General features: G+C 43.9%; 6 non-coding genes and 3 pseudogenes across 6 annotated transcripts; all 9 read right to left on the reverse strand.

Moving 5' to 3' along the window:
• Positions 1-1,192: 1,192 nt before the first annotated feature.
• On the reverse strand, positions 1,193-1,378 carry LOC141219195 (U2 spliceosomal RNA). Its single transcript, XR_012287819.1, has one exon. It is a non-coding gene; the product is annotated as a U2 spliceosomal RNA (small nuclear RNA).
• Positions 1,379-2,170: 792 nt separating this feature from the next.
• On the reverse strand, positions 2,171-2,262 carry LOC141219222 (U2 spliceosomal RNA; annotated as a pseudogene).
• A 1,115-nt stretch (positions 2,263-3,377) lies between these two features.
• On the reverse strand, positions 3,378-3,586 carry LOC141219209 (U2 spliceosomal RNA; annotated as a pseudogene).
• A 6,071-nt stretch (positions 3,587-9,657) lies between these two features.
• On the reverse strand, positions 9,658-9,848 carry LOC141219051 (U2 spliceosomal RNA). Its single transcript, XR_012287679.1, has one exon. It is a non-coding gene; the product is annotated as a U2 spliceosomal RNA (small nuclear RNA).
• A 1,115-nt stretch (positions 9,849-10,963) lies between these two features.
• Positions 10,964-11,154, reverse strand: LOC141219052 (U2 spliceosomal RNA). Its single transcript, XR_012287680.1, has one exon. It is a non-coding gene; the product is annotated as a U2 spliceosomal RNA (small nuclear RNA).
• A 1,115-nt stretch (positions 11,155-12,269) lies between these two features.
• Positions 12,270-12,478, reverse strand: LOC141219202 (U2 spliceosomal RNA; annotated as a pseudogene).
• Positions 12,479-18,584: 6,106 nt separating this feature from the next.
• LOC141219054 (U2 spliceosomal RNA) lies at positions 18,585-18,775 on the reverse strand. The gene has a single exon (XR_012287683.1). It is a non-coding gene; the product is annotated as a U2 spliceosomal RNA (small nuclear RNA).
• Positions 18,776-19,890: 1,115 nt separating this feature from the next.
• LOC141219055 (U2 spliceosomal RNA) lies at positions 19,891-20,081 on the reverse strand. The gene has a single exon (XR_012287684.1). It is a non-coding gene; the product is annotated as a U2 spliceosomal RNA (small nuclear RNA).
• A 1,115-nt stretch (positions 20,082-21,196) lies between these two features.
• LOC141219056 (U2 spliceosomal RNA) lies at positions 21,197-21,387 on the reverse strand. Its single transcript, XR_012287685.1, has one exon. It is a non-coding gene; the product is annotated as a U2 spliceosomal RNA (small nuclear RNA).
• Positions 21,388-21,529: the final 142 nt, after the last annotated feature.

The raw sequence follows: 21,529 nt of genomic DNA on the forward strand, positions 1-21,529 counted from the left end.
GGCACCTCCTAGCCGAGACCAAGGCAGCAACCGTTAGATCACTGCACCTGATCCTAGCCAAAAGGCCGAGAAGCGATAACCAGAATTGGTTTCAAACTACGGAGCCACCCAAGGATCCTGAAAAGTCCATTTGTGGAGATGAGCTCCTGGACTCCCGTTAAGAAGACATGTTGTCAACCTCTAGATCCCTTACATGCCTGCACTTTTCGGCTTGCTGCTGCTGCAATCCACGCGTTTTAGATCTGCATAACTCCACCTCTTTAAACACAGCACCTTCACCCCCTGCTGTTCCCACCCGCCTCAACACCGTTGGAAGGGAGGAGAACCAATTAAGGCGGGGGGTGGGGTGGAACGAGCAGCTGTCTACCCTTAGCAGGAGGGCTCCTGATTACATACCTCTCCTGCTGCTGCTGCTGCTGGCTGTCCAGCAGCAGACTGAAGGTGGCTGCTGCTGTGCACAGGTATATAAAGGCTCAGAGCCTATTATGACACGCGCAGCCAGCGTTCCATTGCCACATTCCATCTACTGCAGGCAGGATACCTGGCTGGCTGAATGTCGCTGAGAAGCTCACAGAGACCGCCATAAGCAACAGTTTAACAGAATGCCACAGACTAATCAACCAAACTTTTTGGGTTGGGTTCTCTTTTATAGTCTGCAGGCATTAAATGAAAGAAGTCAGTGTTCCAGCAGAAGGAGACAACGTTTCAGAAAAGGCATTGTAGCAAACCAAAAAAGAAATTTTAAGCGCAGCAGAGTAACCAGCGCACATACCTGTTAGCTCAGGTGAGTTTAAAAGGCTGCTGTTGATAACAAGGGCATTTGCTAAATAGATGGTGTGTGTGCAACAATATACTGAAAGGTCAATTATATTGTGCAGCTTATCTCACCACCTGTAGTTATTTAGGTGAAAGCTCCAAAATGCTTGCCTAATATGTCTGTTTATCCAAAAGGAAGTAAAAAGGGAGAGCTAGAAAGATAGCATTGCATCACATTACATGGCAATGCAATGCACAGTTGCTGAAGTTGAACCAAAATGAGCTTGTAATCTGGCTTCTGCAACTTTGAACATGAAAAATCCAATGAGGAGAAGAAAAGCAAAGCCAAAGAGTCCATCCCCAAATCCGACAAACAAGCAAAATGAACAAAAAACATTGAATTCAATTCTTTCTGATTTTAGAAACTGCATTAAAGAAGGGGTGCACCGGTCCTGGAGATACTGCAATACCAGGTCAATGCGTGGAGTGGACAGAGCAAGCTCTTTTTCCATCTCCCTGTTCTAAAAATCCATTTAATATATGGTCCCCAGATAGGGGACGTATCAGATATTAAACTGATAAGAACAGATTTTTTTTTTTTTTATCGAAAGCCCGAATTCGTGTACAAAACCCGAGTGCGCTTAAAAAAGTGACAAGTGCCACAAAAAAAGTGCACTAGGATGCTGGTCTTCTTGAAACCCTCTCCAAAAGGAGAAGGGTCCCCCAAACCATTCCCCGTTCCTCCGAGCCAGAAGGCCACAGCGAGGAACAGGGACAAATAGCCACCTCCAGCCGAAACCAGAGGCGACCCAATCTTACCCCCAATACCTGCCCGAGTTCTCACCCGAGCAAGGCACTGGGAGCCAAAAGACTGTGCTCCCCTCCCGGAAGAGGGGAGCCAACATCGCTCTCCTCCCGAAAGAGGAGAGCCAGGGGGGTTCAGGGGGGAGCGGAACCTGATGGCCACACACTCCCCCCCTAGACCTGCCAAGAGAGGAACCCGTTAGGGAACCGCATCCCGACAAAATCCTAGTAAGGACGTGGACACACGTGAATAAGTGGACACACAGTGACAAAAAAATTAAATAAATAGTGAAGGTTTCACAGTATAATACTGCCCGGACCTTCGACCGGGAATTGAAAAATTCCCCATCCTAAGGCCAGAAGGCCCGGAATAAGGGTGTGTGCGAAGAAAGAAAATTTGAAGTGCTTGTGCAAATGTGCCATAAACTCAAGTGGGGTTCCCAATCCCAGTGAGTTAAGGCACCCCAGGGTCACCACTCCTGGGGCACTTCACACTTCGGGCTTTCGATCTTCCCCGGCCCAATGGCGTCGATCCTGGGGGGCCATGCTTTCCACCAGATGACTATATTAGTCACCTGGCGTACTAACAAGCGCCTAAACCCCAGTGTGCATAATGTATCAATCTACTAGGGCGGCCAACATCCAAAACCGCCTTTTCGAAAGATACTACACTTGATCTTAGCCAAAAGGCCGAGAAGCGATAACCAGAATTGGTTTCAAACTACGGAGCCACCCAAGGATCCTGAAAAGTCCATTTGTGGAGATGAGCTCCTGGACTCCCGTTAAGAAGACATGTTGTCAACCTCTAGATCCCTTACATGCCTGCACTTTTCGGCTTGCTGCTGCTGCAATCCACGCGTTTTAGATCTGCATAACTCCACCTCTTTAAACACAGCACCTTCACCCCCTGCTGTTCCCACCCGCCTCAACACCGTTGGAAGGGAGGAGAACCAATTAAGGCGGGGGGTGGGGTGGAACGAGCAGCTGTCTACCCTTAGCAGGAGGGCTCCTGATTACATACCTCTCCTGCTGCTGCTGCTGCTGGCTGTCCAGCAGCAGACTGAAGGTGGCTGCTGCTGTGCACAGGTATATAAAGGCTCAGAGCCTATTATGACACGCGCAGCCAGCGTTCCATTGCCACATTCCATCTACTGCAGGCAGGATACCTGGCTGGCTGAATGTCGCTGAGAAGCTCACAGAGACCGCCATAAGCAACAGTTTAACAGAATGCCACAGACTAATCAACCAAACTTTTTGGGTTGGGTTCTCTTTTATAGTCTGCAGGCATTAAATGAAAGAAGTCAGTGTTCCAGCAGAAGGAGACAACGTTTCAGAAAAGGCATTGTAGCAAACCAAAAAAGAAATTTTAAGCGCAGCAGAGTAACCAGCGCACATACCTGTTAGCTCAGGTGAGTTTAAAAGGCTGCTGTTGATAACAAGGGCATTTGCTAAATAGATGGTGTGTGTGCAACAATATACTGAAAGGTCAATTATATTGTGCAGCTTATCTCACCACCTGTAGTTATTTAGGTGAAAGCTCCAAAATGCTTGCCTAATATGTCTGTTTATCCAAAAGGAAGTAAAAAGGGAGAGCTAGAAAGATAGCATTGCATCACATTACATGGCAATGCAATGCACAGTTGCTGAAGTTGAACCAAAATGAGCTTGTAATCTGGCTTCTGCAACTTTGAACATGAAAAATCCAATGAGGAGAAGAAAAGCAAAGCCAAAGAGTCCATCCCCAAATCCGACAAACAAGCAAAATGAACAAAAAACATTGAATTCAATTCTTTCTGATTTTAGAAACTGCATTAAAGAAGGGGTGCACCGGTCCTGGAGATACTGCAATACCAGGTCAATGCGTGGAGTGGACAGAGCAAGCTCTTTTTCCATCTCCCTGTTCTAAAAATCCATTTAATATATGGTCCCCAGATAGGGGACGTATCAGATATTAAACTGATAAGAACAGATTTTTTTTTTTTTTTTTTCTTCTTTTTTCCTCAGATTAAGACCCACATTAATTTATGCATCATAGCGCATATTCACATAACGGGTTCTCAAATCATCATTCGGAAAAACAAAAACAAAATCCCAAAAAACACAACCCTGCAATTAACTGTTACTTACTGTAAGAAGTCCAATGTGAAAAGTTCCAGAGTGCTTCTGCTGCTGTCTCACCATACTTCTTTTTATCCAATAAATAGGCATAAAACAGTCTAGCAAGAAAAATCTTTCTGCATTCCATGGGGGAAAAAACAATCTTTTTAAAAATCACCAAATTCCGAACGTCCCATAAAACCTCTTTATATATGACAAAAATAATCCAGCTTGCCCGCTTCCTTTGCGAGTACTTAAAATCTTGACCTATTAAAATCCTTTCAAAATCGAAACAATGAAAACCAACTAAAGCAACAAACATACGTGACAACAAGGTAAAAACTTTTTTAGCAAAAAAAACAGTCCCAAAAAATATGCTGTATTGTTTCCACCTTATTGCAACCTTCCCTAGGACATAGTTCTTGAACCTTTATCCCCCGGTCATTCAAAAAAGCCCTTGTTGGCAAGCATCCATGCAACGCCATCCAGGTTACATCCTTCTGTCTGTTGCTGATTCCACGCATGAAAAAAAACTTCCACACCTGTCCAGACTGTGCATTATTACAAAACGGCACATCACATAACATCTCCTTCTTCTTAATACCTGAGACAATCAGTTTTTTGTCCGGTCTAACCATGGAGCTTATCCCATTTTGATCATAGAAGGACCTAAGCACCACATAAAAAAACGGTATCACAAACGAAACTGGTTTTCTTAAATCCTTCTCACACCAGCTCCATTTCTGGAAAAGCCGTCCTGCTAAATATTTGCACATGTCCGCAGTCCTGTTATTGCACTGGGATAATTTATAAATGTTCAAAAAATAATGCATTCTTAAAAATAAGTCAATGTTAGGAAAATCACAACCCCCATTTTCCACAGAACACATAACCATTCCTCTTCTTAGTTTCTCCATTTTGGATCCCCAAAAAAACACAAACAGTTTCCTTGTCACTCTCTTTGTCCAAAGCACAGCAGGTGGGAAAATCAAAGCAGTGTACAGCAGAAGCGGGAGAATCACAGACTTGATTATCAGCACTTTCCCTCTCAGCGACAGGTTCCTTAGTTTCCAAAAGTTCAACTTCTGATCCATTTTGTCTTCTAGAATCTTCAGGCTGCTTTTCCCTTTCAGTTCCTTCTCAAAGATGACACCAAGAACCTCAATTTCCTCCCTACTCTCCACTCCTGCCACGTTAACCTCAACCTGCCTCCCAAAGTTACAAAGCTGGCACTTTCCCCAATTCACCGCCATACCAGCCACACAACAAAAAATCCTTACGTGCAAATTCACTCTATTGAGATCCGCCTGTGAACCACAAGTAAAAACAATATCATCCATATAACTTAAAGACTTGACTGGACCCCCGGATCCCCCAGGAATAAAAACACCAGCCACACACTTGTCAACTTGCACACTTTTTAAAAGGGCCTCCACCACACAGATAAAAAGAATTGGTGACAGGGGACAACCCTGCCTAACTCCCGATAAAATATTAAAACTGGAACTCACATGCCCATTAACTAAAATCTGGCTACTGACCCCACAATAAAAACTCTTAATGACCATCAATAATTTATCCGGAACACCAAGGTGACTTAAAGCAGAGAACAAAAATCTATGTGATATTTTATCAAAGGCTTTCTCCAGGTCCACCGACTGTAACAAAAGAGCATTCTTATTCAAATTAGCCTGATAAATTAAGTCTCTTAGAAGCAGCAAATTATCTGAAATTTTCCTACCAGGCACTGCACATGCCTGATACTCCCCCACCATATCACCTATCACATCTGCCAGTCTACCAGCCACAATTTTAGAAATAATTTTGTAATCACTGTTTAACAATGTTATGGGCCTCCAATTTTTAATATCCCTCATGTCCCCTTTCTTATGAATCAGCGTAACAATCCCCCTACGCATAGAAACCGATAAAATCCCATGAGTAAAACCATATTGCACCACCCGGGAAAACTCCACACCTATAATATCCCAAAATCTAACATAAAATTCAGCAGGAAGACCATCACAGCCTGGCGTCTTGCCTTTCGCCAAGCCATCCACTGCCCGTCTAATTTCATCTTTCCCAACCTCCTCACTTAAAAACCCAATTTTCTCCTCAGGAATATTATTAGTTAATACTTTGCAATAATCATTAATTTCCGCATCACTGGCTCTACTATCGTTAGAGAAGAGTGTTTCATAAAAGGAAAGAATACTGCCAATCATCTCATCCCCAGATACCTCCCCTGCAGGAGAAAAAACAGACTTAAAAACCCCTTTAGGTTTAAAACATTTTTTAAAAAAGTATCTCGAACATTGCTCATTTTCCTCCATGTGCTTTATTTTTGCCTTAAACATAATAGTCTTCCCTTTTTCAATAAGTATCTTCTTCAGTTCGTCCTTCAAATCTGCAATCTCTTTATCCACCTCCATCCCCGCTCTCTTAAACTTATGGAGTACTTCCAATTTTGAAATAACAGCAGCATCATGATCCCTTTTGGCTTTCGCTCTCCTAAAACACACCCCTTTAAAATAACATGCAAATTTCTCCTTAGCCCAGTCCCACCACTCTAGCAAATCTTTAAAAAGGTGCTGTTCAGACACACAAGACAAAAACACTTTATTAAAACCAACCTTAACACTCTCCTCTTCCAGCAGGCTTACGTTCAGCTTCCAGAGTCCCTTTCCAAAAGCCAGGGACTCAGCTATACACAGATCTACCACTATCATCTTGTGGTCAGAAAAAGTCGTCATCACGTGGTTGCACTTGGCCACCTTAATCCCTTCAGACATAAAAACATAGTCAATTCGGGAAACACTACGTCCACTATCTGATATGTATGTGAACTTATCACTTGGCCCAACCATCAGACCAGCATCCGTGTAGCGTAAATCCTGCACAATCTGATTTAAAATATTAGACGTAACATCAGTCCTACCTTCCGTAGAGCTCTTACGATCTTTTGCGGATCTGACACAATTAAAATCTCCAGCCACTATAGTGAAGTCTCTGCCTGGTAAAAACAACTTTAGAGACTCCAAAAACCCAACTCTTGCTTGTTTATCAGCAGGGGCATAAACATTAAAAACCCGTACCCGCTGACCTAAAAAATCCACTAATAAAAACAAACATCTCCCAGGTATGATTACTTTAAACTCTAAAACCTTTAGACTGGAATTACACAGTAAAATGCCCACCCCTTCATTCCTGTTTTCTGAGCATGGGGACCAAAAAGATTGCCCCTTATTCCACTCACTCTCATGCGGGGCAGATTTAATTACACATTCCTGCAGACAGACAATATCTGCATTCACACTCTCAATGTACTCCAGTATCCCTGCTCTCCTACAAGCAGAACCAATCCCTCGTACATTCAGAGAAGCAACACACAACGCCATCATAACAACAGGAAAAAATCTCCACCATACCCGATCCATCATGAACCAGGAGAAAACCCACTCCTGCCACCCACTTTTCTACGTATATCAGGCGACTCAGAACTCGAGTCCCTGTTAGAATAACCTGGTCTTAGGGAGACTGGATCTTCCTGCCCCCCAGACCAACACCCCTCCACCTTACTTCTTTTAATCACGGAGGCATAACTCTCCTCCTTGCCATCATCTTCCTCCTCATTTTCACTCCAATCACTGTTAACCCTATCACGCTGCTGAGGGGTTATAGTTCCATCCGAATCAGAATCCTCCTCCTCCAAAACCTCCATTTCCTCACCCCCATCTCTTCCCAAAACAGGATTCACTGACTCCGCCATATTAGACAAATCCATCCCATCACCCGGGCCATGCACATCAGCTACTTTGTTTATTACTTCCAGCCCCTCCCTCAAACCAACTTTCTTCTGGCTCCGCCCCTTTTCCTCCATCTTGGGCACCGCATGGTCTCTTCCCCTACCACCATCTTGTTTTTGGCTTTCCCCCTCTGAGTCTGAGCCTTCGCCCTCCTCCCCACTTTCCTGCCGAGTCTTCTTCTGCCTCTCTTCAGCGTCCACCTGTGACCTAGGAATCTGAGCCCACAATCTACATTTCCTTGCAAGGTGATCTGCATGTCCACACAAATCACACACCTTATTCATTGGGCAACCACTTGCAACATGCCCAGATTTCCCACAACCTCTACAAACATCACCTTGCACTGGACAATCTTTCTGAACATGTCCAAACTCATGACACTTCCTACAATATTCCATCTGTCCATTATAAAAACAAAATCCCCTTTCTCCTCCGATAGAAAACTGTGCAGGAATGCTCTTGGCACCCCCAATAGCTCTATCATCCGGTCTCAGTTTTACAACATATCTCCTCTTGCCATTTAGATAATTGTATTTGTTCTTCATTCTTCCCAAAAATTTAACCTCACTACAATACCGAGCTAAAAAATTGGAAACAGTCTCATCCGGAACTTTAGGGTTATACATGTGCACAACCACATACTTATATGTCTGCTGGAACAGAGGTTCCAGTGCAATAAACTCTAGGCATTTCAATTCCTTTTCTTCCTTCATTCGTACCAACTCCATGTAGACTCTCTGGCAAATACTCAAAGAAACAAAAGTGATATCATAAATTCCTTGTTTCTGAAAATCCTGCAGTGCCAATACATCCGTTACCTTCAAGCCATTAATGTTCTTCAAGACATCAACGCAAACTTGGTCCAAACCGATTTCTCCTTCATGACCTGCAGCCACCTTCAGACGGACCGAGTCCTCTAATCCACGTGTTTTCTCCACCATTTTTACAGCAGATAAACACAATCGCCGCTCAATCGCACAATAGGGCCCCACAAGGGGGAACCCCAGTCACAACTGCCCTCCAAACAACACCAGCAGCAGAAAACCACCACTGATCTTGCCAAAAGGCCGAGAAGCGATAACCAGAATTGGTTTCAAACTACGGAGCCACCCAAGGATCCGGAAAAGTCCATTTGTGGAGATGAGCTCCTGGACTCCCGTTAAGAAGACATGTTGTCAACCTCTAGATCCCTTACATGCCTGCACTTTTCGGCTTGCTGCTGCTGCAATCCACGCGTTTTAGATCTGCATAACTCCACCTCTTTAAACACAGCACCTTCACCCCCTGCTGTTCCCACCCGCCTCAACACCGTTGGAAGGGAGGAGAACCAATTAAGGCGGGGGGTGGGGTGGAACGAGCAGCTGTCTACCCTTACCAGGAGGGCTCCTGATTACATACCTCTCCTGCTGCTGCTGCTGCTGGCTGTCCAGCAGCAGACTGAAGGTGGCTGCTGCTGTGCACAGGTATATAAAGGCTCAGAGCCTATTATGACACGCGCAGCCAGCGTTCCATTGCCACATTCCATCTACTGCAGGCAGGATACCTGGCTGGCTGAATGTCGCTGAGAAGCTCACAGAGACCGCCATAAGCAACAGTTTAACAGAATGCCACAGACTAATCAACCAAACTTTTTGGGTTGGGTTCTCTTTTATAGTCTGCAGGCATTAAATGAAAGAAGTCAGTGTTCCAGCAGAAGGAGACAACGTTTCAGAAAAGGCATTGTAGCAAACCAAAAAAGAAATTTTAAGCGCAGCAGAGTAACCAGCGCACATACCTGTTAGCTCAGGTGAGTTTAAAAGGCTGCTGTTGATAACAAGGGCATTTGCTAAATAGATGGTGTGTGTGCAACAATATACTGAAAGGTCAATTATATTGTGCAGCTTATCTCACCACCTGTAGTTATTTAGGTGAAAGCTCCAAAATGCTTGCCTAATATGTCTGTTTATCCAAAAGGAAGTAAAAAGGGAGAGCTAGAAAGATAGCATTGCATCACATTACATGGCAATGCAATGCACAGTTGCTGAAGTTGAACCAAAATGAGCTTGTAATCTGGCTTCTGCAACTTTGAACATGAAAAATCCAATGAGGAGAAGAAAAGCAAAGCCAAAGAGTCCATCCCCAAATCCGACAAACAAGCAAAATGAACAAAAAACATTGAATTCAATTCTTTCTGATTTTAGAAACTGCATTAAAGAAGGGGTGCACCGGTCCTGGAGATACTGCAATACCAGGTCAATGCGTGGAGTGGACAGAGCAAGCTCTTTTTCCATCTCCCTGTTCTAAAAATCCATTTAATATATGGTCCCCAGATAGGGGACGTATCAGATATTAAACTGATAAGAACAGATACTACACTTGATCTTAGCCAAAAGGCCGAGAAGCGATAACCAGAATTGGTTTCAAACTACGGAGCCACCCAAGGATCCTGAAAAGTCCATTTGTGGAGATGAGCTCCTGGACTCCCGTTAAGAAGACATGTTGTCAACCTCTAGATCCCTTACATGCCTGCACTTTTCGGCTTGCTGCTGCTGCAATCCACGCGTTTTAGATCTGCATAACTCCACCTCTTTAAACACAGCACCTTCACCCCCTGCTGTTCCCACCCGCCTCAACACCGTTGGAAGGGAGGAGAACCAATTAAGGCGGGGGGTGGGGTGGAACGAGCAGCTGTCTACCCTTAGCAGGAGGGCTCCTGATTACATACCTCTCCTGCTGCTGCTGCTGCTGGCTGTCCAGCAGCAGACTGAAGGTGGCTGCTGCTGTGCACAGGTTTATAAAGGCTCAGAGCCTATTATGACACGCGCAGCCAGCGTTCCATTGCCACATTCCATCTACTGCAGGCAGGGTACCTGGCTGGCTGAATGTCGCTGAGAAGCTCACAGAGACCGCCATAAGCAACAGTTTAACAGAATGCCACAGACTAATCAACCAAACTTTTTGGGTTGGGTTCTCTTTTATAGTCTGCAGGCATTAAATGAAAGAAGTCAGTGTTCCAGCAGAAGGAGACAACGTTTCAGAAAAGGCATTGTAGCAAACCAAAAAAGAAATTTTAAGCGCAGCAGAGTAACCAGCGCACATACCTGTTAGCTCAGGTGAGTTTAAAAGGCTGCTGTTGATAACAAGGGCATTTGCTAAATAGATGGTGTGTGTGCAACAATATACTGAAAGGTCAATTATATTGTGCAGCTTATCTCACCACCTGTAGTTATTTAGGTGAAAGCTCCAAAATGCTTGCCTAATATGTCTGTTTATCCAAAAGGAAGTAAAAAGGGAGAGCTAGAAAGATAGCATTGCATCACATTACATGGCAATGCAATGCACAGTTGCTGAAGTTGAACCAAAATGAGCTTGTAATCTGGCTTCTGCAACTTTGAACATGAAAAATCCAATGAGGAGAAGAAAAGCAAAGCCAAAGAGTCCATCCCCAAATCCGACAAACAAGCAAAATGAACAAAAAACATTGAATTCAATTCTTTCTGATTTTAGAAACTGCATTAAAGAAGGGGTGCACCGGTCCTGGAGATACTGCAATACCAGGTCAATGCGTGGAGTGGACAGAGCAAGCTCTTTTTCCATCTCCCTGTTCTAAAAATCCATTTAATATATGGTCCCCAGATAGGGGACGTATCAGATATTAAACTGATAAGAACAGATACTACACTTGATCTTAGCCAAAAGGCCGAGAAGCGATAACCAGAATTGGTTTCAAACTACGGAGCCACCCAAGGATCCTGAAAAGTCCATTTGTGGAGATGAGCTCCTGGACTCCCGTTAAGAAGACATGTTGTCAACCTCTAGATCCCTTACATGCCTGCACTTTTCGGCTTGCTGCTGCTGCAATCCACGCGTTTTAGATCTGCATAACTCCACCTCTTTAAACACAGCACCTTCACCCCCTGCTGTTCCCACCCGCCTCAACACCGTTGGAAGGGAGGAGAACCAATTAAGGCGGGGGATGGGGTGGAACGAGCAGCTGTCTACCCTTAGCAGGAGGGCTCCTGATTACATACCTCTCCTGCTGCTGCTGCTGCTGGCTGTCCAGCAGCAGACTGAAGGTGGCTGCTGCTGTGCACAGGTATATAAAGGCTCAGAGCCTATTATGACACGCGCAGCCAGCGTTCCATTGCCACATTCCATCTACTGCAGGCAGGGTACCTGGCTTGCTGAATGTCGCTGAGAAGCTCACAGAGACCGCCATAAGCAACAGTTTAACAGAATGCCACAGACTAATCAACCAAACTTTTTGGGTTGGGTTCTCTTTTATAGTCTGCAGGCATTAAATGAAAGAAGTCAGTGTTCCAGCAGAAGGAGACAACGTTTCAGAAAAGGCATTGTAGCAAACCAAAAAAGAAATTTTAAGCGCAGCAGAGTAACCAGCGCACATACCTGTTAGCTCAGGTGAGTTTAAAAGGCTGCTGTTGATAACAAGGGCATTTGCTAAATAGATGGTGTGTGTGCAACAATATACTGAAAGGTCAATTATATTGTGCAGCTTATCTCACCACCTGTAGTTATTTAGGTGAAAGCTCCAAAATGCTTGCCTAATATGTCTGTTTATCCAAAAGGAAGTAAAAAGGGAGAGCTAGAAAAATAGCATTGCATCACATTACATGGCAATGCAATGCACAGTTGCTGAAGTTGAACCAAAATGAGCTTGTAATCTGGCTTCTGCAACTTTGAACATGAAAAATCCAATGAGGAGAAGAAAAGCAAAGCCAAAGAGTCCATCCCCAAATCCGACAAACAAGCAAAATGAACAAAAAACATTGAATTCAATTCTTTCTGATTTTAGAAACTGCATTAAAGAAGGGGTGCACCGGTCCTGGAGATACTGCAATACCAGGTCAATGCGTGGAGTGGACAGAGCAAGCTCTTTTTCCATCTCCCTGTTCTAAAAATCCATTTAATATATGGTCCCCAGATAGGGGACGTATCAGATATTAAACTGATAAGAACAGATTTTTTTTTTTTTTTTTTTTTTAAACCATTCAGTTTAGTTTTTTAGCAAACAGTATGAATTTCTCCAAAATTTGCTACTTAAAACTTCTCATCATCATGGTTCTATTTATTCAGCAGTAGTATAAGACGAAATATAATCACAAGGGAACATCCTTTACGTAACACAAATGCAGAAACTTCAAGGAATCACAAAGAAAAAAATCACTGGTATTTGATAAGGTAATGCCACTTTTTAAATTTCCAAATCCCTTCGGCATCTGTGCCACCACCGCCTCTGCTGTCCAACTTATATATCAGGTATAGTCTTGAAAGAATAAGTCTAACACATTCATTCACTGATAAAGATTTCCTCTTGAAAAGTCCAAGGTTCCTTGCATCCCACAAACTCTCCATCACACAAGCCATTATCAACCATAAAATTCTATCTTTAGACCGACTACACGCACCAATTCCAAACATCGCCACACGCCAATCCACAAAATTCACGCCTGCTAAACCCTTACACAATCCACCTACACACTTCCACACACTGTACGCGTACTCACAATCCCACATAACATGCCTCACAGTCTCACAACCACCACATCCCACTCTCGGACACACATCTGTTCTTATCAACTCTCTTTTCTTCTGCACTTCTCTCACAGGTAAAATATTATGTAAAGTCATCCACACCACATCCTTCTGTTTGTTTGACATCCCATACGTATCTAACTTCTTCCATGCATCTGAAACCTCATTCCCTCTCAGCCCAACAATATTACACTCTACCTCATTTGCACTCATTCTTTTCACCACATTCTTGGTCATTCTAAAATCATTCATTCCCACACTCAACAAATCATGCTTTCTCACAAATTTCTCAATCACCTCATACCAAACAGGACACTTAAAGGCCACAGGCACACTCGCATCTCTCTTCCTCCAGCATAACCCATACAACATCCATCCAGCAGAATAATTAGCCATAAAAGCACCTTTATTGCCTTTACCCAGCAAAATAACCACAGTCTTAATATAATTAAGACCTAAAAAAACTTCAATATTGGGAAAGGCCAGCCCACCATGCTGACAAGCCTTAAAAAGGCTCTCCCGCTTCAACTTCTCCATCTTACTACACCACAGGAATGTGAATACCAACTTCTCTATTCTCTTAATTTTCCTGTAAGGAGAAGGAAAAACAGTCGCCACATAAAGCAGGATAGGGAGAATCACTGCTTTGATAATTAATACCTTACCACGCAGAGTCAATTCTCTCATTCGCCAAAAATTCAATTTACGTTCAACCCGCATACCACACTCTTCCCAACTTTCATTCCCTTTTAAGTCATCATTAAATAATACGCCCAAAATCTTGATTGCACCCACTTCACACTTTACACCATCCATACGAATACTACTATCTCCAAAACATTTAAAACTACATTTATTCCAATTTACCCTAAAACCAGACGCACCAACAAAAAAATCCAAAAGCAATTTAATTCTACTCAAAGAAGCCATACTTTCACTCACAACCACAACATCATCCATATAACCTAACACTTTCACATGCTTACCACCACTACCAGGCACCAACAAACCTCTCATCATTTTATCCCGTCTAATCAAACATAACAATGGTTCTATTACACATACAAATAAGACGGGGGACATAGGACACCCCTGCCTTACTCCTGACCTAATCTTCACTTTGTCACACAGCCACCCATTAACCAAGAACTCACTTGACACACAATCATACAATGATTTTACACAATTCACAAATTCTCTAGGAAACCCCATTCTTTCCAGTACTTTAAACAAAAACACATGCGAAACCCTGTCAAACGCCTTCTCAAAATCAATAGCTAAAGTCATACATTTCTGCTTTCTATCCTTGCAATCCCCAATCATATCTCTCAACAATAACAAGTTATCACTCATACTTCTTCCAGGCACTGCACATACTTGGTCCTCCTCCACAACACTACCAATCACTTCACGCATACGATTTGCCAGTAACTTACTGTAGACCTTATAATCTGAATTCAGCAGTGTTATTGGTCTCCAGTTTTCCAAACGTTTCCTCTCACCCTTTTTATACACAAGCACAACCACTCCTTCTTTCATTGATTCACACAACCTACCATTCACCCACATATACTTACATACCTCAGTCAAATCTGTTCCCAAAACTTCCCATGCTTTCACATACAACTCTACAGGTATACCATCTTTCCCAGGAGTCTTACTCTTTTTAGCACTCCACACCACATTCTTCACTTCATCCAGAACTACATCCTCACACAACAGATCACGCTCCTCAGAATCAAGTTTTTTCTCCACACCATTCAGAACATATGACACAAGCCCAGAGTCAATCCATTTCTCATCATACAACTTGCTATAAAACCTATTCACTTCTTTCAGCACATCCTCACCCATACAGTTGGTTCCACTTTCATTCACAACTTCATTCATATCAGTCTTCCTACCATTCATTTTTTTAAAAAAGAACCTCGTACACTTCTCATTTTTCTCCAGGTGCTCAATTTTAGTACGATATATAATTTCCTTTCCTTTCTCATCCAACACACGCTTCAATTCATTCTTAGCCTCAGTAAGTTGATCAGACATCTCCAAACCACTTGCAACACACTTTCTCAACCAGTCAATCCGTCTATTAAGGTCATTAAACCTATTCCTATATCTGGCAGCTTTTCTATAGCCCCACTTTTTGAAGAAAGTTTTAAATTGCACTTTCACCCAGTCCCACCAGTCAAGAACACACACAAAATCCTTCTTACGCATTCTCCATCTTTCATACTTTACATTAAACTCATTCATCACCTCATCATCCTCTAACAGCCTTGCATTCAACTTCCATACCCCACCGCCATACACTTGGTCACCATTCGCACAAAACACGCCTCTCAAACATTCATGGTCCGAAAAAGGTACCTTTTGTTGAGAAAAATCCAAACATACCATATTTTTAGAAAATAACATTAAATCAATTCTGGAATGAATCTCACCACGGTCAGCATGGTATGTCGGCGGTGGTGGCATGCCAAGAACAACAACTGCTGCATCTAAAAAGGAAAAATCACAAATTAAATGGGACAATTTCTTTCCTGTTATGTCACACTTTCCTTCTGTGACACAATTAACGTCCCCAACAAAAATAGTGGGAGATTTCCCTGGAAGAAAAAAACTTAATTTTTCAAGAAGAGCAAGCCGCTCTTCCTTCCCTGTAGGGCAATATAAATTAATAATTCTGACCCGCCACCCTCTATAACTCAAAAATGCAATTAAACATCGGCCCACCTCCACCACAATATAACTATCAATAGAGATTTCTTTATTCCCAACTAATATCCCCACCCCATCATTTTTATTATGATTAGACCCTGACCAGATATGCTGTCCGTAAGGCCAGTCTTTGTCACAAGGAGCATCCTGAATCCCACACTCCTGAAGGCAAAAAACATCAGCACCTAAATGTTTCAGGTAGTCCAGAACAGTTGTTCTTCTGATTTTAGATCTGATCTGCCTTACATTTAGGGACACTACATCCCAACCAGATTGGCAAGACATTAATTAATGAAAAGAAATACATGACTCAATGTTGATCACACCATACTCATCCATTATCATCAGACTGGGAAAGCACCCCAAAGGTGTTGATGCTCTCAGGGATGCCAAGGTAAGGAGCATCAGGGGAGAAGACATCCTGCGGGTAAATGCGGTCACTTGCAGGACTGTCGCACCCTCCGCTGGCAGGTGAGTACTCTCGTCTGGGTTTTTTATTGGCCAGTTCAGGAGTATCATCATCATCAAAAGACCTCCCAGAAGTAAAGTCTCCTTGGCCACCATCCCTGGCCACCTCTTCGTCTGTAGCACCCCAGGACAATGCAGGGGTTCGAGCTAGAGACACATCCATGTCACCCTCACCACATATTTCGGACTGATGAGGGAGGTCCACATCCAACTCGGAGATCTCCATACCTGGCCCAGCAGGGGCCGGAGGGTCCAACAGGTTCTGGGCCTCACCCACCAGATCTTCAACCTCAGGGGGCTCCGTCTCCTCATTGATCTCTGCAGTAGTCACCTGTGGGGTAACAGCAGGGACAGTAGGCTTACCTTTGGTCACTTCGGAGAAGGACCTAGGCTTGACTTTAGCCTTACAATCCCGAATCACATGTCCTTCCTCCCCGCAGGCATCACATACCACCGGGTTGGAACAATCCTTCGCCAGATGACCGTACTTATTGCACTTTCTACAGTTTGGCAATTGCTTGCAGAAATCCTGGATATGCCCGAACATGTTGCATCTCCTGCAGAACAATGGCGCCTCGGGAAAAAACAGATATCCAGAGTCTCTTCCAATTGTAAAGTTCAGGGGAGGATAGTGAATACCTCCAGGACCATGAGGGTCTATCCCAAACCTCACAAAGTATTTATACTTCCCAGTCCACAGCCCTTCTCCATTTAAGATTTTATGGGAGAATTGCACAAAAATGCAGTGTCTTCTCAGGAATGCAGTGATATCATCCCGGGAGATAAAGGGGTTGTGCATGAATACTACCACCGGGATATCCCCCTTAGAGTAGAGTACAGTGAAGATAAGTCCATCCAGCTGAGGGTGCTCTGAAAGGACTTGAAGAGTTTTGAAAAGGTTTTGGCAAGCCGCCATAGAAGAAAGCACCAAGACGTACCTATGCTCCCTTCTGAACTCCTGCAAACAGATGATCTCCGACTTCTGGATCTTCAGGATTTCATAAAAAATGGCGTTGACCAGGTATGACAACGAGAAATGGTCCTTCTTTTCCTCAGAGACCTCGATACGGAAAGCATTCTTGACCCGGGGATCCCCGGTCCCAGCAAAGTGAAGCTTGACACCCATGGTCGCTTCAGGAATTGCCTTCTCGTTTCCTCCTCACTCTCCCCCTATAGCAGCATCCAGCTTAAGCCACCGAAGTGGCGATGCTGGAAGGCCGAGGGCTAGTACACAAGGAACCTCTTGTCCAAACACTAGGTCTGAGCCAAAAGGCCGAGAAGCGATAACCAGAATTGGTTTCAAACTACGGAGCCACCCAAGGATCCTGAAAAGTCCATTTGTGGAGATGAGCTCCTGGACTCCCGTTAAGAAGACATGTTGTCAACCTCTAGATCCCTTACATGCCTGCACTTTTCGGCTTGCTGCTGCTGCAATCCACGCGTTTTAGATCTGCATAACTCCACCTCTTTAAACACAGCACCTTCACCCCCTGCTGTTCCCACCCGCCTCAACACCGTTGGAAGGGAGGAGAACCAATTAAGGCGGGGGGTGGGGTGGAACGAGCAGCTGTCTACCCTTAGCAGGAGGGCTCCTGATTACATACCTCTCCTGCTGCTGCTGCTGCTGGCTGTCCAGCAGCAGACTGAAGGTGGCTGCTGCTGTGCACAGGTATATAAAGGCTCAGAGCCTATTATGACACGCGCAGCCAGCGTTCCATTGCCACATTCCATCTACTGCAGGCAGGGTACCTGGCTGGCTGAATGTCGCTGAGAAGCTCACAGAGACCGCCATAAGCAACAGTTTAACAGAATGCCACAGACTAATCAACCAAACTTTTTGGGTTGGGTTCTCTTTTATAGTCTGCAGGCATTAAATGAAAGAAGTCAGTGTTCCAGCAGAAGGAGACAACGTTTCAGAAAAGGCATTGTAGCAAACCAAAAAAGAAATTTTAAGCGCAGCAGAGTAACCAGCGCACATACCTGTTAGCTCAGGTGAGTTTAAAAGGCTGCTGTTGATAACAAGGGCATTTGCTAAATAGATGGTGTGTGTGCAACAATATACTGAAAGGTCAATTATATTGTGCAGCTTATCTCACCACCTGTAGTTATTTAGGTGAAAGCTCCAAAATGCTTGCCTAATATGTCTGTTTATCCAAAAGGAAGTAAAAAGGGAGAGCTAGAAAGATAGCATTGCATCACATTACATGGCAATGCAATGCACAGTTGCTGAAGTTGAACCAAAATGAGCTTGTAATCTGGCTTCTGCAACTTTGAACATGAAAAATCCAATGAGGAGAAGAAAAGCAAAGCCAAAGAGTCCATCCCCAAATCCGACAAACAAGCAAAATGAACAAAAAACATTGAATTCAATTCTTTCTGATTTTAGAAACTGCATTAAAGAAGGGGTGCACCGGTCCTGGAGATACTGCAATACCAGGTCAATGCGTGGAGTGGACAGAGCAAGCTCTTTTTCCATCTCCCTGTTCTAAAAATCCATTTAATATATGGTCCCCAGATAGGGGACGTATCAGATATTAAACTGATAAGAACAGATACTACACTTGATCTTAGCCAAAAGGCCGAGAAGCGATAACCAGAATTGGTTTCAAACTACGGAGCCACCCAAGGATCCTGAAAAGTCCATTTGTGGAGATGAGCTCCTGGACTCCCGTTAAGAAGACATGTTGTCAACCTCTAGATCCCTTACATGCCTGCACTTTTCGGCTTGCTGCTGCTGCAATCCACGCGTTTTAGATCTGCATAACTCCACCTCTTTAAACACAGCACCTTCACCCCCTGCTGTTCCCACCCGCCTCAACACCGTTGGAAGGGAGGAGAACCAATTAAGGCGGGGGGTGGGGTGGAACGAGCAGCTGTCTACCCTTAGCAGGAGGGCTCCTGATTACATACCTCTCCTGCTGCTGCTGCTGCTGGCTGTCCAGCAGCAGACTGAAGGTGGCTGCTGCTGTGCACAGGTATATAAAGGCTCAGAGCCTATTATGACACGCGCAGCCAGCGTTCCATTGCCACATTCCATCTACTGCAGGCAGGATACCTGGCTGGCTGAATGTCGCTGAGAAGCTCACAGAGACCGCCATAAGCAACAGTTTAACAGAATGCCACAGACTAATCAACCAAACTTTTTGGGTTGGGTTCTCTTTTATAGTCTGCAGGCATTAAATGAAAGAAGTCAGTGTTCCAGCAGAAGGAGACAACGTTTCAGAAAAGGCATTGTAGCAAACCAAAAAAGAAATTTTAAGCGCAGCAGAGTAACCAGCGCACATACCAGTTAGCTCAGGTGAGTTTAAAAGGCTGCTGTTGATAACAAGGGCATTTGCTAAATAGATGGTGTGTGTGCAACAATATACTGAAAGGTCAATTATATTGTGCAGCTTATCTCACCACCTGTAGTTATTTAGGTGAAAGCTCCAAAATGCTTGCCTAATATGTCTGTTTATCCAAAAGGAAGTAAAAAGTGAGAGCTAGAAAGATAGCATTGCATCACATTACATGGCAATGCAATGCACAGTTGCTGAAGTTGAACCAAAATGAGCTTGTAATCTGGCTTCTGCAACTTTGAACATGAAAAATCCAATGAGGAGAAGAAAAGCAAAGCCAAAGAGTCCATCCCCAAATCCGACAAACAAGCAAAATGAACAAAAAACATTGAATTCAATTCTTTCTGATTTTAGAAACTGCATTAAAGAAGGGGTGCACCGGTCCTGGAGATACTGCAATACCAGGTCAATGCGTGGAGTGGACAGAGCAAGCTCTTTTTCCATCTCCCTGTTCTAAAAATCCATTTAATATATGGTCCCCAGATAGGGGACGTATCAGATATTAAACTGATAAGAACAGATACTACACTTGATCTTAGCCAAAAGGCCGAGAAGCGATAACCAGAATTGGTTTCAAACTACGGAGCCACCCAAGGATCCTGAAAAGTCCATTTGTGGAGATGAGCTCCTGGACTCCCGTTAAGAAGACATGTTGTCAACCTCTAGATCCCTTACATGCCTGCACTTTTCGGCTTGCTGCTGCTGCAATCCACGCGTTTTAGATCTGCATAACTCCACCTCTTTAAACACAGCACCTTCACCCCCTGCTGTTCCCACCCGCCTCAACACCGTTGGAAGGGAGGAGAACCAATTAAGGCGGGGGGTGGGGTGGAACGAGCAGCTGTCTACCCTTAGCAGGAGGGCTCCTGATTACATACCTCTCCTGCTGCTGCTGCTGCTGGCTGTCCAGCAGCAGACTGAAGGTGGCTGCTGCTGTGCACAGGTATATAAAGGCTCAGAGCCTATTATGACACGTGCAGCCAGCGTTCCATTGCCACATTCCATCTACTGCAGGCAGGATACCTGGCTGGCTGAATGTCGCTGAGAAGCTCACAGAGACCGCCATAAGCAACAGTTTAACAGAATGCCACAGACTAATCAACCAAACTTTTTGGGTTGGGTTCTCTTTTATAGTCTGCAGGCATTAAATGAAAGAAGTCAGTGTTCCAGCAGAAGGAGACAACGTTTCAGAAAAGGCATTGTAGCAAACCAAAAAAGAAATTTTAAGCGCAGCAGAGTAACCAGCGCACATACCTGTTAGCTCAGGTGAGTTTAAAAGGCTGCTGTTGATAACAAGGGCATTTGCTAAATAGATGGTGTGTGTGCAACAATATACTGAAAGGTCAATTATATTGTGCAGCTTATCTCACCACCTGTAGTTATTTAGGTGAAAGCTCCAAAATGCTTGCCTAATATGTCTGTTTATCCAAAAGGAAGTAAAAAGGGAGAGCTAGAAAGATAGCATTGCATCACATTACATGGCAATGCAATGCACAGTTGCTGAAGTTGAACCAAAATGAGCTTGTAATCTGGCTTCTGCAACTTTGAACATGAAAAATCCAATGAGGAGAAGAAAAGCAAAGCCAAAGAGTCCATCCCCAAATCCGACAAACAAGCAAAATGAACAAAAAACATTGAATTCAATTCTTTCTGATTTTAGAAACTGCATTAAAGAAGGGGTGCACCGGTCCTGGAGATACTGCAATACCAGGTCAATGCGTGGAGTGGACAGAGCAAGCTCTTTTTCCATCTCCCTGTTCTAAAAATCCATTTAATATATGGTCCCCAGATAGGGGACGTATCAGATATTAAACTGATAAGAACAGATACTACACTTGATCTTAGCCAAAAGGCCGAGAAGCGATAACCAGAATTGGTTTCAAACTACGGAGCCACCCAAGGATCCTGAAAAGTCCATTTGTGGAGATGAGCTCCTGGACTCCCGTTAAGAAGACATGTTGTCAACCTCTAGATCCCTTACATGCCTGCACTTTTCGGCTTGCTGCT

Source organism: Phyllobates terribilis, unplaced genomic scaffold (genome assembly GCF_046119375.1).
Source record: "Phyllobates terribilis strain yellow unplaced genomic scaffold, ASM4611937v1 Scaffold_255__1_contigs__length_2797608, whole genome shotgun sequence".
NCBI classification, from domain to species: Eukaryota; Metazoa; Chordata; class Amphibia; order Anura; family Dendrobatidae; genus Phyllobates; species Phyllobates terribilis.